The sequence below is a fragment of the Poeciliopsis prolifica genome, unplaced genomic scaffold, assembly GCF_027474105.1.
Source record: "Poeciliopsis prolifica strain line A6 unplaced genomic scaffold, Auburn_PproV2 SCAFFOLD039, whole genome shotgun sequence".
In the NCBI taxonomy this organism is placed as follows: domain Eukaryota; kingdom Metazoa; phylum Chordata; class Actinopteri; order Cyprinodontiformes; family Poeciliidae; genus Poeciliopsis; species Poeciliopsis prolifica.
The window spans coordinates 1,706,588-1,723,224 of record NW_026562414.1 but is presented as its reverse complement, the minus strand read 5'-3'; the positions used below and the strand labels follow the sequence as shown (position 1 = coordinate 1,723,224).

General features: G+C 40.0%; 1 protein-coding gene across 1 annotated transcript in view; it reads left to right on the top strand.

Annotated features, from left to right (window-relative positions):
• The first annotated feature begins 364 nt into the window (after nucleotides 1-364).
• fut8b (fucosyltransferase 8b (alpha (1,6) fucosyltransferase)) overlaps nucleotides 365-16,637 on the top strand; it is a 105,699-nt gene continuing 89,426 nt past the window's right edge. The window contains exon 1 of the mRNA XM_055054278.1: nucleotides 365-554. The gene's annotated coding sequence lies outside the window, so the exon portion shown is untranslated. The remainder of the gene's footprint in view (nucleotides 555-16,637) is intronic.

The following is a 16,637-nucleotide window of genomic DNA, read 5'->3' as shown; positions in this document are numbered from 1 at the left end:
GCTCACTGCTGCAGGCTTGTTTCTTTTCCTCAGACTGAGTCTCATTCTGATTGCCCTGTGTTGTAATTTGGATTGAACCGCACTTTGCCTTTCTGGACCCGAATTTCAGAATACAGCATCCAGTACTAAAAATTATGAAATGATCTTCAATTTGAACAGAATTGTGTTCCATATTTCTGGAGATAAATTGACGCTTTTTTTTGTAAAGATTACATGTCTTTAAGTTGGCGCGATGTAAATAAACTGACTCGATGACTTCACAAGTAATGTTACTCAAAGATTAAATTACAAAGGCTTTTATTTGTGAAATTCTTCACCGGATGTTGTGTTTTCCCTCCTCCCCGCTCTGTGTTGACACCGGCCATTCAGTAGATCCCCACCGAGCAGACTGGACTGCCGTATTCAGAGACCCAAGCTCCTCCAGTTCCTGTTTCCGCTGCAGCCTTTCTGCTCAGTTTTCTGGAGCAACAAGACTCGTATCAGACCCAGCCTCCGGCAGCCTCCCCGCCGTCCCTCCGGTCGGATGCCTCTGGAAGCTGGCGCGTCAGATAAAGGTAAGAAGCGAACTATCGCTTTCATTTTGAACGCGAACGCTGTAAAAGGAGGCAGCGCTTCAGCTTACATTTCCCGGCCTGTTGACTGCGTCGCGGCTGATGAGATCAGGGTAGCCAAATAGCGGTCACGGCAGAGAGCAGTCCCTGTTACCGTTATCTGAGCGCCGCTGCTCGGATGTGTTTGTGCGTCTTCTGTCGGGGATGTGAGGATGCCAGTCGGTCCTCCGTGCCATGCTTTGTTTATTAGTGAGCAAAGCAAGTAGGACCCGTGTTGTTACCTTGGTTTCAGTTGTGAGACCGTGTCTTCAGTGTAGTGGATGAATTAATCATTTATTTGACAGCTTTTCTTTCAGGTACAGTCAGAGCTAGAAGCCACTTAGCTTAAGTATAAGTATGTTTGTGACGGCGTGGCGTCTGCATGAGATAATACCGTTAAAAAAAAAAAAAGAGAGAGAGAAGAGTGAAACACATGTGACCCACAACCTGGAAAGAAACCCGCATGACACAATTAGTTGTGCATCCTCTTGTTTTGTTGTGAGTGCAGCTGCCAGTTTGGTCAGCATCATCGCATGGCTGCTGCGGCCAGGATGAGGAATGTGCAGGGTAATAATCACCACAGCCAGGCAGGAGTTTGCTCTCAGTATCTTGAGGTGTGGTTTAATAAGACCTCTGATACGGTGATTAAACGAAACGGTCTGGCATTACACCAGGACAGTGACAGGGGGACTTCTGTTTCACACAACTTTACAGAGCTGTATGATTATAGAGGCCGGAAGACGTCATGCAGAAACAATGATTTGCTAAACGTGAAATGACTTGTTGTAAGTGTGCAGCTCTTTGGAAGCTGCACATGTACAATACATTGCATGTAAATATTTGTGACCTGTTCACTTTTACATGATTTGTTGTTACAGCCACAAACTGCACTGCGTTTTATTGGGTTTTTATGTAATAGATCAAGCAAGTTATAGGGTCTTCCCCAACCTTGCAGCTCCAGAGGAAATTGGATGTAAACAATCTGTGAACTAATTGTCAAGTCTTGCCGGAGATTCTCAATTATATGAAAATCTGGACTTTGACTATGCCATTTTAACACATTATATAATCTAAACCAGGGATGGGCAATCCTGGTCTTCAAGGGCCGGTGTCCTGCAACTCTTGGATGTCTCCTTGGTCCAACACAGCTGAATCAAATTGCTGAATCACCTCCTAAGTGTGGTCAAGTTCCCCAGAGTCCTGCTAATGACCTCATTATTTGACTCGGGTGTGTTGAAGTAGACACATCTTAAAGTTGCCGTAGACCGGACCTCGAGGCCTGGAGTTGCTCACCCCTGATTTAAACCTATTTTTACTTAATTTTTCTGGTTTTTGTCCTGTTGATCATACTCTGACCATATTCCCGGCTCACTTTGGGGGGGGAATCCACCACATGATACTGCCACTACCAAGTTTCACCACAGACATGGCGTCTTTAGAGTTGACAGCACATATTTGTTGTCATTTCTGGCTTGTGACTTCATTTTGACAGCCCATATTTGTGGAGTGCACCACTAGTAGTTCTGCCAACAAGATGTAGAAAAATTCCAGTATTACTTGTCATCTCTGCTGTTTATTTTGTAAGACTCTTTTCATCTTCCTTAATAGACAGCAAACAGTTTTGACAATAAGTGGCGTAATAATTCCAGACTCCCAATCCATTTGCACCAGCATTCCTACTTGAATTGCAGCTGCTGATAAGGCGGAAGGAAACTCAACTCCAATGGACAACTAATTCATCATTAATGATATCTTATAAAGGCTGCCTTGGTTACTGGCAGAGCAGATTGATTGAGTTAGTTGCCCTAATCCATTCATGAATAAGTAAACAGCCGTATATATTGCGGCGACAGCACTTTGTGCCATAGTTGGAGGCGGTGAAGGCGAGGGGATGTGAGTCTCGTACTCCGGCGGCAGCGACCAGGCCTGCCTCAGATAGATGTCTGCCTAAATTTAAACTGCTTTCAACTGTCAGTGGCCAATTATTTTACGTAAAGCAAAAGTGACTCACTGTTCGGCGACAATTTGCTTTGATCAGGGCTGTCGTGCCATTTTTTTATATATATATATATATTTTTGCACTGAATTTAGGTATTCATCTCTGCCAAGTGCAAATAATTATGTTGGAGTAGTTAATTCAAGGTTGTGCAATTTTTGTTGATTAAATCAAAAAATAGCAAGGGCATTCAGTATGATTCTTAATATTTTCAAGAAAGACTTTGAAGCTTTGTTTTTTTTCTTTTTTTTCAGCAGAAACCAGCTTTGACTTTTCAAACAAATGACTTCAGCATGCTGGCTCCTTTCCTGTCATTTTTACACCTCGTCACATGCATATGTAAAGCATTTTGAGAAGTAGACCCTGTTTTCTGTATTTCATTCTATCTCTTTCTGCCCTTTATGGCCCCACATCTAATACCTCAAACCACTGTCTGTCTTCATTTTTTGACTAATGACTTCATTAAACACATTAGTGTTGCTCTGCCAAAGCCGTTAGGCGCGCTGCACTGAGCAAAAATTGGCGGTGACTCCTGTGATAATTTAACCTGTATATAAAACGTTGGCATTTGTCACATAGTGAGGAGCCTTTCTATGTTTGTTTGGCTTTTTCTTTTTGTGCAGCAACTCACTGCCAAGTGGAGTTTTATTTAAAATAGCGCCCGGATTTGTTTTTCATTTCAGTTCTGTCTGCAGCAGCAGCCCCGTCACCTGCACAGCTAGCGCCCATGTTTGCATGAAAAGCCATTCTAATTTCAAGCATCACAGTGGTTTGGCTCAGTGTACAGTGTGTGTATAATGCTTGATATTGGCTTCAGTGTGCTGTGTATACATCATCTTCCCTGCTTTTGTTGCTCCAGATATATCCTGGGTTTTTCCCCTCCAAAAAACATCAGTAGGTTGATGGGGATGGGGTTTTGGGGGGAGCCTGAATGAAGCAGGATTTATTTTCAAGAAATATTTTGAGGTGGAGTTGCTTATACTTTGAGGATAAACAACAGGGAAGTAAAAACTCTGTGCAAGACCTTAAAATCTTTGTTGCAAATTGTGTTGACAGTGTTACCAAAGGAAACATGTTCATAGCGAAGCATTGTTTTGTTGGAATTGTTCATCTCAGTGCAGGGAACCTCAGTTTTAGGCTATACTATATCTGAACAAAGCACAAACTATTGAAAAGATACCTTTGTTAAATGTGGGGTCATAAATATCTATGGGATTTTGGATGTGGTATGTGAAGAAAACATTTGTTTGCAATTCGTTGATATTTTATGCAATATTGGCTTTTTTTTTTCTCTGCCATCTTTTGAAACCAATTACTAATCTAATAATGTGTAAAATGACAATTTTACACATTATTAGCATGTAAGTATTTTGAGCATGTATTTTCCACAATAAATTTATTTTTAATGGGGCTATTGAAATAAAATTTACTATCCGACATACATACAAAGAATCAAAAACAAAACAGTCAATAAATTAGGTTTTGTGTAATAAGGTGGAATGGCAAAGAAAATGAATACTAAAAATGCTTTGTGAAATGTTTTTGGTTTTAAGGAGAAAAGCCTTTGTTGGTATTGACAGTTTATATTGTTAAGCTGGTTAAGAATGTCCTCTATGTTTATCTTTTCACTATATGAAACCACTTTAGTACTATATGCTAGAAAGCAACCCTACACCAAAATATTCCCAGTTCCTAACTTCACAGTTGATATGCTGGTTGTCATGTTTCTCTTGTGTGCAATTTCATTTAAAGAGTTCAGTTTTGCTCCTATTTCATAAGCCGATACTCTCCCAGTGTTATATTGGTTTGTTCAAATGTTCTGCAGGAAACTTTAAACAAGCTTCAAAGTGCCCATCGCTTAGGTCTGAATGTGCACAGTTAATAAAGTCACCCTACGGTTCCCAACTTAGCCACTTTGTAAATAGCAAATAAAAATTTGTATTGGCCAAAATTGGAATCGGCAGGTGAGGCTTTTTAAAAATTGATCATATTGGTGCAATCTATTGCTACTGTCATTAGAGGTTTCTATGTATGAATCAATTACTTGGGCTTTTAACCACTCTTCGTGTTAATTTCATGTCAATAAACCTATTGAAAATATATCATACAGAAAATTTTGACATGATCAGTACTTGTTTTTCTCCCTGTTCTGTGGTGAAGATTTTTAAGCGAACTTCATCTATATGGTGTGTATGTAGGCACTGAATTTCTTTTATACATTTTTAGAATGTAGCTAAAGGGCAAAGTCTGTAGGAGAAAGCTGTTCCTCCATCAGTCTTCTCCCGCTGTCATCCTTTGCGGAGGGCCATTATTATCTGTATTGTGAGACAGAGTGTCTGTCTGGTGATTGTGTGAGCCAATCACAGGGTGAGTGTGAGGCAGGTTTCCATGGAGAATGGCGGCGAGGACCGGCCCGAGAGGCTGCTGAAGCTCAGGTTGAACAAGCTAGACTGATCCGGGCTGATAGCATTCTCCAGCAGGTGAAAGAGTAAGGCCCCAGAAGCCTCTTGCTGTTTATCTTCCTGTCTCACTGAGGAGTTTGGAATAGTTCAGTTTGAAAAGAACAATAGTAGCGCTACTCAACAGCTTTGTGGCATTAGGTTGGATTTTGTTTCGAGACAGTGGATTTATATAACATAAATCTATCTTTTGTTGGGTATCAAAGATGTTATGACGTTAGATTTGGGTCATAGTTTAGCTTAGAATGTGGCCTGCCTTTGTTTCAGTCGTTACCAGTGCAAGGGCTTGACCCCTTGACCTACCTCAGATGGTCTGCTGCCCTGGCTCTGTTTGGCCCTGCGGGGTGGTTGCTCAGCAGGAGAGAGACACAAAAAAAAGCCCAAGATAAGATTAGAAAAAGATGTGTAGTTCTGTCCTCATATTAAGCTGACTTACATGTGTTTAGTTTTGCTATATCTTGGGCAGTTAGTTACAGCAGCCATGCCTGGGAAGTGAGTCTTCTTGGGTCAGTGAGGCTGTCGAGAAATGGGCATCCTGTACTTCCATTCCCCCTCTTTTTCTAGGTATAGGTAAGAAGCACATAACGCTGTAGTTCCTTGACCTCCTGTGGTTTTTCATAAATTTCTCTCTCTCCTCCTGAATTAATCCTTGCAAGTATCCATACCCCTTCAATTTGTTTTCACATTGTGTCATGCTACAACCATTAACTTCATGGAGATTTTATGGGATTGAGCAAGGATTAGCAACTCCAGTCCGGTGAGATAGTCCTTTTATCTTTGGATGCTGTTTGCTACCTGAATTACACAAATTATAACGGCAAAGTCTTTAAAATCATTCTGTCATGCCAAGAAGGTAATTTAGCCTTTTGAGTTAGGTGTGTCAGAGTAGATATGCATCCAAATGTTGCAGGACAGTGGTGAGCTTTTGGCCAGTATTCAGCTCTCTTCACTCCCACTATAAAATCCAGTGCAACTAATTGGCATCTGTCCCACTAGAGTCCCACATTGGAGTCCCACTAAAAATACAGCTGTTCCATTATGGCTTTAGAGTTTTGTTTGAGCACATTAGGGAATAAAAAGCCCAGTTTGAAAACCGACTGTGGTTAAGCTATTAAATAATATCCCAAGCTCTGGACTTCTCCAAAGCACACTTCAATCCGACATGGTCCGGAAATAGAAAGATCCCTGCTGTGAAACACTGTGGTGGCTACATCATGCTGTGTGGATGCCTTTCTTCAGCAGGGGCAGGGACACTTCTCAGAGTTCACAGGGAGATTGATTGAGCTACATACTGGCCAGACCTGGTAGAAACCCTTCAAGAGGCTCTGGAAGTATTTTAAACTACAGAAAGATTGACCTTCTGGCATATCAATGACCCTAAACCACAGGTGTTAAACTTCAGTCCTCAAGGTTCAGTGTCCTGGATTTTTTAGATGTACCACAGGTACAAAACACTGGAATGAAAAGGCATAATTACCTCCTGTGTAGATCAGTTCTCCACAGCCTTGCTAATGACCTAATTATTCTATTCAGGTGTGGTGCACCAGAGGCAAATCTAAAAGTTGCAGGACACTGGACTGGAGTTTGATTCCCCTACCTTAAATATACAGCAAAAGCTACAATTGAATAATTTAGAATTACATATTTTCATATCTAAGAAAATAGATATGACTCAGTTTTTAGAACTAAGGTTGAGAATCATTGTGAAGATTTGAAAACCTATATTCCCAAATGCTCTGATTCAATTTGACTGAGCGAGAGCTTTTTTGCAAAAAGAAAAATTCATAAATTTCTACATAGCCAAATGCTGTTAGCTACAATAGCAATGAAAAACTGTTGATACAGAGAGGCTGAATACAGACAGATTATGTACTATTCAGATTATTATAAAAAAGAAAAAAAAACTCACACAACAATCACTCATTATTGTGTTAATCTCTCATTTCATAAAAGCTTCTTGCTACATTAAAACTTTTTTTGTGTAGTTCTGCGAGTGTGATCAACTACATCAGAACAAATGAAGGTTTCCAGCTCTTTTTCTTCCTTAACAGCTGAATTCAAATGGGTATGACACACAGTGGGAACTTTTAGCTCATCAGATGTTGCTCAGGGATTCACAGTGGGACACAAACAGCCCCCATCGCCCTCACCCCCATCTTCCCTCAAAACCTCCCACATCCTCGCAGATTCCCCTGGTGCTCAGTACCCTGGGCCCATCAAAGTGCCTTTTAGCCGCTGTGAGTCCACGGCTGAGGACGGGATCAGAGCGAGCACGGAGGGCTGGAGGGATTCAGAGACACTGTGAAAAATTCTCAGCTGCCCGAGAAGATACTGTGTTTTCTGGGTTTTAGGAAGTGGCACCACACAGCGCCTGAGTTTTAACTGGATCTGAGTTTGCTTTGGTCTTCAAGAGCTCTTCCTCTGAACTAGAGTGTGTTGAACGCACAATCCACTGTCACAGCATCAAAGGATACGCAAGACAAAGGTTTTGGAGTTTGGAAAAAGCAGAAAGAGGAGGAGGTTGAGATGGCTGCCTCGCTTCAGGCACAAACACTCAGATCATTTCTAGAACACAACAGAATAGCTGAAGAACCAGACGCTGGACATTAGGATCATAGTGACAATAGCCCCAACTGGAACTCAGAGTGCTCAGGCCCACAGCGACATGCAAAAAGGCAGAAAAGAGCACGACTATGAGCTCATGTGACAGAACTGGTGCAGTTCCCACACTTGGGTAGAAAAGGTTGTGTGACAGGCCTGCCACTGCATGGGGTAAAATTTGGGATTATTCTGCTTTCAACACCTAGTCGGAATTTCCCAGCAGCCGCTTTATCGCCACACACACACACGCACACACACAGAATGTCCTCCATTTAGCCAGGAATATCTGATTTAGTGCTAACCAGTATTGAGTGCCTTGTGCATGACCTCTTCACGTGTCCAAACAGGGTTCATCCCCAGGCCCTGGAAAGTGGGTACTGGAATGTGATGAAAGGTGGGCATTATCTTGCTCACAGATGGGGAGCTAGAAGTTTCACTCTTGCTAGTCCTCCTTCCTGGAGGGCTTGTTTGCATTAGTTAGGCAACATTGTGATTACTGTTGAACTATTGATCTTGAAGGGGTCAATTAATCTTTGTGACCTGCACTGAGAGGTCATAAAGCAATGTTACTTGCTTTGTAAAGCTGGAAGCGATCCAGAATTACTTAACACCTAACCCTTCCTCCCTCCCATATGTCTTTTCCAAGTTCACAAGAGGTAAGGTGATTAATGTGGATGGTTTGCTGCTCTATATCTCTCAATAAGTTCATTATAAGTGCATGTGGCATTTTCAGTGTGTGTTGCTGATGGTGTGGCGGCGTGCAGGCGGCGTCTGAAACGGTTTGCGAGGGATCGGAGAGGATTGGCCTGATTGGATTTCAGCCGCAGGAGTCCTGTCACCTGGCACAGCGTGGTGCTCTGGAAGTCGACGGGGCGGTAATCAGACAGCAGTCAAACTGTGAAGAAACAGAAAAATCGGCAGTCAGGCACTGATGGCACACTTACTCACAATGGGGAAAAAATGCCAACAAATACCTGGTATTACGCAAGGCGGTTGTTTGTAAGATGAACAGTAAACGTTTCACTATCTGAAGAAAGGAAAGTTTTCTATTTTCAAGGACTTGAATCATAAGAGAAAGTAGAAGGTGGAAAAATGTTGGAAATATTGTTGGAGTGATTTACTTGTTCTGTTTTTTACTTGCTGAATAAATGAGCTTTGAAAATGGGTTGCTTTTTTAATAAAAGATATACATCCATCCTTCTGCCTGCTGAGAAGTCCATCCATCATTTCTTCCTGTCTGTCCATCCATGCATTTGCCTGTACTACCAGCCAGCCCGGAGTTTTTGCAGGTGCCATACTTAAAAGCTGATCACCATAGAAACTGATTTTGACAAAGACGTACATAGAAGTATTAAACTATGTTGTTGCCTTCAAAAACTCAAATGCAGCCTTTTTTGTCTGGATTCCAGGAACATCTGCCATGCTTACTGTCTTTTCCTTTTCAGGTCGAACTAAGATGCTAATGCTGCATGAAACAACCTCTTCTGTTTGCTTTTCTTTTTATAGTGCTTGTTAAAAAGCACTCCAGGAAATATAGGAAATCACTAACTCAAGCCAAATATGATAAAATACAGGAACAACAAAATTGTAAATACACCAATGAAAACTGAAATGCATTGTTTGGTACATATAGTGCTTTTCAAAACATTGCAAATGTATCTCAGGACACAGCATCCTTTAGTCGTTTTTTCTTATATTGCTGCACAATGGAGTGAGGGGGATTTAATTGAGGTCATCAGCAAAAGATTCAGCTGATAATGCAGAGAAGGAAGAGGAGTGGAATTTAAAGTAGTCGCCTGTTAAAGGTACATGGATTCGTTCTAGCTATAAGAGACTTAATGTAATCCTTGATCCTAACATCTCAGGCCTTTTGTTATAAATTCAAATAGACCAGAAATGATTTCAGTTAACCTTGAAATGTTTTTTTTTTCTTTTAGCATAGTGAGCGGGATGGCCTTCTTATTGGAGAAAAATTAGGAAAAGTGGATTTTATGTTCAGATTTTATACAAATCTTTCTCTGCTAAGTTTCTTTACAGCTAATTTAAAATTCAGAAACTTTCCTCAACTTCCGCAGTTTATTTTCTGGTAGTCGGGAGCAACACGAAGAGACTTTCTTGATGATCCGACAGTAAAAAAAGAAAAAAAACGAACATTTTGTCAGTGTTAATGTGACTCAGCGCAGGTAATATATTCACTTATTTTATCAGTTTCTATCAGTTTGAGTTCATTACCCTTGGCCGCTGCATGCTATTTTTACAATCATTCTGCAACCCAAGGACAACCGACATGTCAAGGAGCAGCTGCGATTCCCACAGTGAGCAAGCTTTACTTCAGGCTTTCATGCAGTCGGCTCAGCAAAATACTAAAGCGCGGAGCAACTAGATCTACAAAGCAGGGAGAAAGCATCACATCAGCATGTTTTGACAGTTATTGTAATTGCAGTGCATTTAAAGAAAGGATTTATTGTTATTAACCTAATAGATGTATCTTGAAACATTTCCAGGAACGTTTCCCTCCTAGAATACGATTGTAATATCTCTTATTAGACCTCACTGTGATGTTCAATTTATGATCACTTAATGGTATTCCTGGGTATTAGGAAGCTCTGTTGGCCAGGAAAGTCTCAATTCCAATGCTTTGGTTATTGATTGAATTATAAAATGAATTTATAATGCTTATGTTGCAGCCAGTGCAATATAGATGCTCTTCTTTTATTTTATGCTGCATTGTCAATAAAAATCCTCTCCTTGTGCCAGTGCAGATGGAAGTTATTTATTGGTTGCAGGGACAGTCAGTCTAAGCAATGCGCGAGCTTTATGAAAAGCAACATGCATTACTCTCGAGACAAAGCAGGCAACGGGAATGACAGTGGTTTTTCATGTACAAGAAACAATTGCATTTTCTGTTCCACATCACCCACAAAATAAATATTTGCAGAAGTCAAAAAATGGGCTGCTTCCACCATCAGATGCTATGTTGAAAGTAAATTGAGATGTACAATTAGTGTTGTCACTTTGTGTTGATATCTGATTCTTCTTTTCATATGTAATCCCTCTGTTTTTAATATTTTGCATAGCTGCAGCTTCCCAGTTGATGACTAAGAATTTAAATTGTTTGTGGTGTTGTCTGTAAATCTGCTCTTCATATCAATGCTTCAATGTTGATCATTCATCTACAATATAAATCTCCTTCTACATTAAGCTTCTTATTTGTTATAATACAAGATTATATGCTCTCTGGTGTCTCTGAAACTTCAGTCAGTTATGGAGCACATATTTTACTAGCATTGGTAGATTAGCATTGGCACAGTTTGATACTTTGTAGAATGGAAAACAATCTAGTTGTTATTTTCCATTTTGGTCAATTATTTCCCTGTTTACATTTTATATTGGGGTTTTATGTTTCAGATTGTTTTCCTTATATGTTTGAAAACGTGAGCATTGGGATCGTAGAATTTGAAAACTATATAAAAAAAACTGAAATATGTGGACAAATTAGACTGCTGAGTAGATCATTGTACCCTGACAGTTTGTGATTTGTTAATAAGCTAAATGTAAAAAACAACAACAACAAAAAACAAACAAACAGGCTTTTCCTGATCAATATCGATTCCTGTTCAGTTTTGCAACTCTTATAAAAACGATGTGCATTTTTCATATATTTTGATAGCTGTAACGTATAGCCCATTCTGATCTTTGGCTGATTCATTAGTGTATATTTGCATGACACCTTTATTGTATTAGGGCATTCTTAGTTTATCTATTGTTGTAAACGCGATGTTTAACCACACTCCCAGTTTCATTGCAAGAATACCTAGAAAGAACAAATAAGAAAAAAAAAATTCTTACACGTTTTTTTTTTTTTTTGGTTAAGTTTCCTGTCACCAACTTGCTTTCCCATGTCAGCACTCTCTAAAATAGTGCATTTTGCTGCCTTTGCGGGCTTTGTAAACGCCTCTCAGTATTTATGAGTGGTATTCAAGAACCTCAGTAAAAACACAAGGCCATACACTTCTGCAATGTAGCCTCAGAGATTTTGCCATATCCTATTGTTCTTTTCATACTTTCATTGCACAAGTTGAAATTGTCTTATTGCCAGTGCCATCAGTGCATGAAGGACTTTGAAAGGCCAGTTTGGCAGACCCTGTCCTTAGTTTTAGCTTTTGTCTTGAAGAGCAATAACATCATGCAAGTCAGATATAAGGCCCCTAATAGGCCTCAGTGTGATGACACAGCTGTCCAAGACCCATTATGTTGTTGGAGCTGTAAGACAGATTGGAGGAGGGGAGGAAGGAAAGCCACAGCAACTGCCTGATCGCAGTCCAAAAAATGATGCAACATCATTCACTCAAGCAGCAGGGAAAGCATGACAGAGGGCCGAGAAAACAGCATGGAGTTAGGCCGAGCCAGCGGGACGGATCCTGTCTGCGTCAGTCGCCCCTGAGCCAGTTTTGACGAGGATGAGAAGACACTCGTGATGCCAGACATGCTAACACATTGGTAATATGCATCTGTAGAACAGCTACGTGACACGCTGCATGAGAAAACAGAAACATGTCTTTGTGGGGCTGTTTTTTGATCTGACAACGCTACGAATTAAAGTCGGCATATCAAGTTAATGTGGAGCTTTAAATACCTTCCAAGAACTCTTTCTCAACTCTGATATGGGAAGACAATAAAGGATTATTGTTGATGGATTCACTTTTATGACTGCATTGAAACTTTCCATTTTGAAACAAAGAACATAAAGCTGGAAAGCTATCTGGACTGCTTTGCCATCACATTGCAAGATCAATGAGGCACAATGCAACCCCTTATGGCATACTTACTAAATGTCATTTTATATTAATACCATGTTATGGAGTCATTTAGATACCGATAGATCTGCTCTTCTGAGAGCTAATTTTATAGGCATTATTGAACCTAGATCTTGGGAGTAGTCAGGCTTCATGTGTAAACTCAGCTCTCCATTTAAAAGCCGATCATCTACTCAAGTGAAATAACAAAACGCCTTTCTCAATTATAGCAGCATCACCCGCCTCACTCGCTCTGTTCGTCCTAATTGAGGCACTCTTGAGCTACGTCTATCACTGTGGCAACGTTACCCCACAGATAATCATTGTCTTGTGGATTAACATAACAACAGAGACGAGGCTTTGCTTTAATTCCACCAACACTGGACCAAGCTCCTTTGTGTCGGCCTGCCTGCCGGGCTTGTCTTAACTGGGATTAGAAGCTCGGGCCCTCATGTTGTGCTCATGCCCTCTCCTAAAGAACTTGGCCTAACTTTCCATTGTGCCCTTGGATGGTTCTGATTATTATGAATAGTAAACATGCCTGGGGAAATCAAAACTTGATAAGAAGATTACCTTTTAAGTTGTAATAGACATATACAATCAAGCTTTGGTCTAGCATTTAGTCATGGACTATTTACCAATGTCGATGAATGAAAAGGTTTCAAACGATCAGGGTCAAAAAGTAGAATGCCATTCCTATAGACTGAGGTCTTACTATTGAGAGTCCAGAGAAAGCTCCGCAGTAATCAGCACTACCCTTCCCCAACTGCTGTTTCGCATTGCTGGTCCGAAAGCTGAAACTAGCCATGGCACGTCCTTAATTTTTAGAGGACAGACAATTTTTGGACAGTCAGTGAATGGTCTGAAAACGAATTGAGCATCTTTGGTTGCTCCTACAAACATTGTGCAGCAGTTGAAAAATTTGTTGATCATCAAATAAAATTCTTAGTTTTTAATTAGTTTATTTTTTAAATGTGATATTGTAAAAACTGTGATAATTTTACTCCAGGTTGTCAGATTGTGAAAGTCTCACTCTGCCCCTTGTTTACTGCCATTTAACTAAATAAAACTAAACTTTTTTTTAGGAAAGAGGCAGAAGTGCCAACCAGCTGAGTTCAAATTGCTTATGATGCTGAAAAAAATGTTTTAATGTTAGTCTAAAATTGATCTGCTTATATTCTTCCTTTTAAAAAAGTGACACATTGAAAGCATTCTTTCTAAAGTAAATCGACTGAATTTAAATAGCACTTTTTGTGTCATAATGACCACTTAAGACACTTTACACCAGAAACACATTGGTTCCTTTCCAGGCAAATGTCTTTATATAGCAGGCCACACCGGGCTGCTGTGAATGCACTTTTAATTATTTCTGTCATGTTGTTTGTGCAAAGGCAACTGATTCTTTAAAGCTGAAAATGTTATATTAATTGCGGTTCAAGTGTAACATCAAACCTGAGTTTACATGGAAGTAGTCTGAATAAGTAACAGAAATTGTGACAATATGATTTTTACCTAATGGTACTGAACTAGCACATATAAGTGCCCTGGTTGGTGTCTTTAGAAATGAGTCACAATTGGCAGCAAGTGGGTGGCTGGTGGCAGCTGAAGGAATGGAGGCAGGCGTGGAACAGGAGTGTGCTGTGCCGTCCTATGCTGATCTTGTCAGAGCAAAGCGGTGCTCCGCTGGGACACTGGGTGTAACCACTTGTGTCCTCTAAGCTGCATGGGGGTTGGGGAGTGAGGCGGGGGAGTGAAGGAGAAAGTAAAGACAAAGTGGGGAGCAGGGGCAGTCACTGACCTCGAAAGCACACAATATTAAGAAGAAGAATAAAAAGCAGTCTTCCCAGAGCTTTACTAATACGCGTGGTAATTTAAAGACTCTACAGAAAGAAATGTCAGGGATGTGTGGGTGGGCACATTTCAGAGAGACAGAGAGAGAAGGAAAATGATGCATCAACAATCTGCATGGTGGTTTCTTGCGGCGAACCAACTCTGGCTTCTCGAGCAAACAAGTGGCGAAGCATGCAAAAGGAATTTCAGGCCCCCTCAAAACGATGACCGCATGATAGCTGGGGAGCTCCTTTGAGCGATTAGCAGAGCCTTTATGCTCTCACCACACAGACACAAACCTGTACACACAACATAATGGGTCTTGGATAGTGATTGTGGTTTCACGCGTCTTCCTGCAGCTGACATTATCTAAGTACATTATCCAATGGTAGGCTTTTTATCCAAGCTGATAAGATGTGTTTAAGGCAAATGTTTAATTTAGTGTAGCATGCACTGTAAGTGCTTGGCAAAATCATAGCAACCTGAAATTGCCTGAAGCTCTGGATAGCATTTCTGTAGTATTTTGGTTTTCTGTAGTGATTTCTTTGTGAATTCTCTTGAATGTTCTCGTTTTGTGGTTTGTTTTTCAATAATAGAAGATCTAAACAATCAAAACATCTTGTTTTTTGTGTCCATGCTTTCTTGTGGAGCTGCGCATGAACAGTTGGAGTGGAGGGATTGGGGGAGGCCGAGTGGTGTGAGGCAGGGACCAGGTGACATATGTGACCTAGCACAACATCGGCGGATGCTGGACACATGCTCCCTCCTCAAAAGCTGCTGGCACTGTTTCTGCCTCACTGGGCCCATGCCCACACAAACGCGTCCCCAAACGCACACATATATTTTCTTCAGTTCAAGAGCTGCTTAACACAATGCTGTCTAATTAGTTGAGTTTAGCTAGTTTTGCATTTTCAAGCAATTGTTTCACAAACATGAAGCCCTGCCGAGTGTCAGGATCATGCGCTTACAAATCACAAATCCCTGAAATGTAAATTTTTATCAAATCTGATTGGTGAGCATTTTACCTACAGATAAAATAAAACTAATAAAACTGTAGCATAAATAACGTGCTAAGAAGTTTATCAAAAAATGCTTTTAATGTTTAAAAGAAGAGGACAAGACAGAAAGAATGCTTACAGTATTCTTTTGAAATTTAACACCGTAAAGACAAATGATCACTTTTAAATATGATGGAAGCTCCAACATATAGAAAGAATGTCTTTAAGCATGATAAGGAGCTGGTTAAAGTAGACGGGAAGATGGATAAAGATGAAATGCTAGAAGCTGCAAAAAGCTTTAGATTATGGTTTAGTTCACTTTTCAAAATGAATATGACCCTAAAAAGATAGCCATAGTAATAATAGTACAGAAATATTAAAGTACTCACTAATTGGGGCTGGCTAGATATGGCCAACTTTCTTTCCATTTTTTTATGGCCAATTTTCTTTCCATTTTTTTACATGAACAAACTTGAAAACCATGTATCATTTTCCTTTCTTTTCACAAACTCATTTGTGTTTGTCCATCACACAAAGAAAATCACAATTAAATGTCATGAAACAAAATGGGGGAAAAGTTGAAGGACTGTTACTCCTTTGCAATGCTTGGCTAAGTGCCTGAACTGAAACTTTTTCCAGTTTTACAAAGTGATCAGGTGATTAATCATAGTTTCTGAATTATAAACCTATTATATTTAGTAAGCCATTAGCCGTGTTATAATTGAACTGTTAATTAAAACAGAGACCATATTTTTCCTTTATTAAGTCCCAAACTCCCCTCAGTAGTCGATTTTGCGCTCAACGGAAAAGGAAATCAGAAATATTGGAACATTTCTAACAAAAAAAAAAAAGCAGCCAGCTTTTGATTAACTTGATTAAAAGTAATAAACTACTCTACATAGCATTTCCACAGGGTGGCAATAAAGGTTTCATATGTCATTAGTTGTCCTAATCAGATATGTCTACAGTAAGTGAAGAAAATTGACTAGTAAATGATTGTCTTGAAGAAATATCTCTCAGGAGTTCTGGGATCCTCATACAAAGGGTTTGCATTTTTCTTCCATAATCTAGCAATTTTCTGGGAGACAACTTCTTTGGCTTGTTTGTATTGCTAATGTTGTCTTTGACTATAGTGGCCAACATAGGACATTGTAGCGATAAGTTGCAGAGTATATCAATGTTAGAACTAAAATGTAATATTTTTTTGGAGTGATCCAGACAGAACTTGGCTTGGGGCAAAGAAACTTGGAGATCTATCGTCAAAATATCAGTGAAGACATGCAAAAAGCTGGTCAACCCTTCCAACAAATTAAGGAAGGGTTTGATTTCTGTCCTACTGATAAAGATGTTTTAATAATAATTAGTTT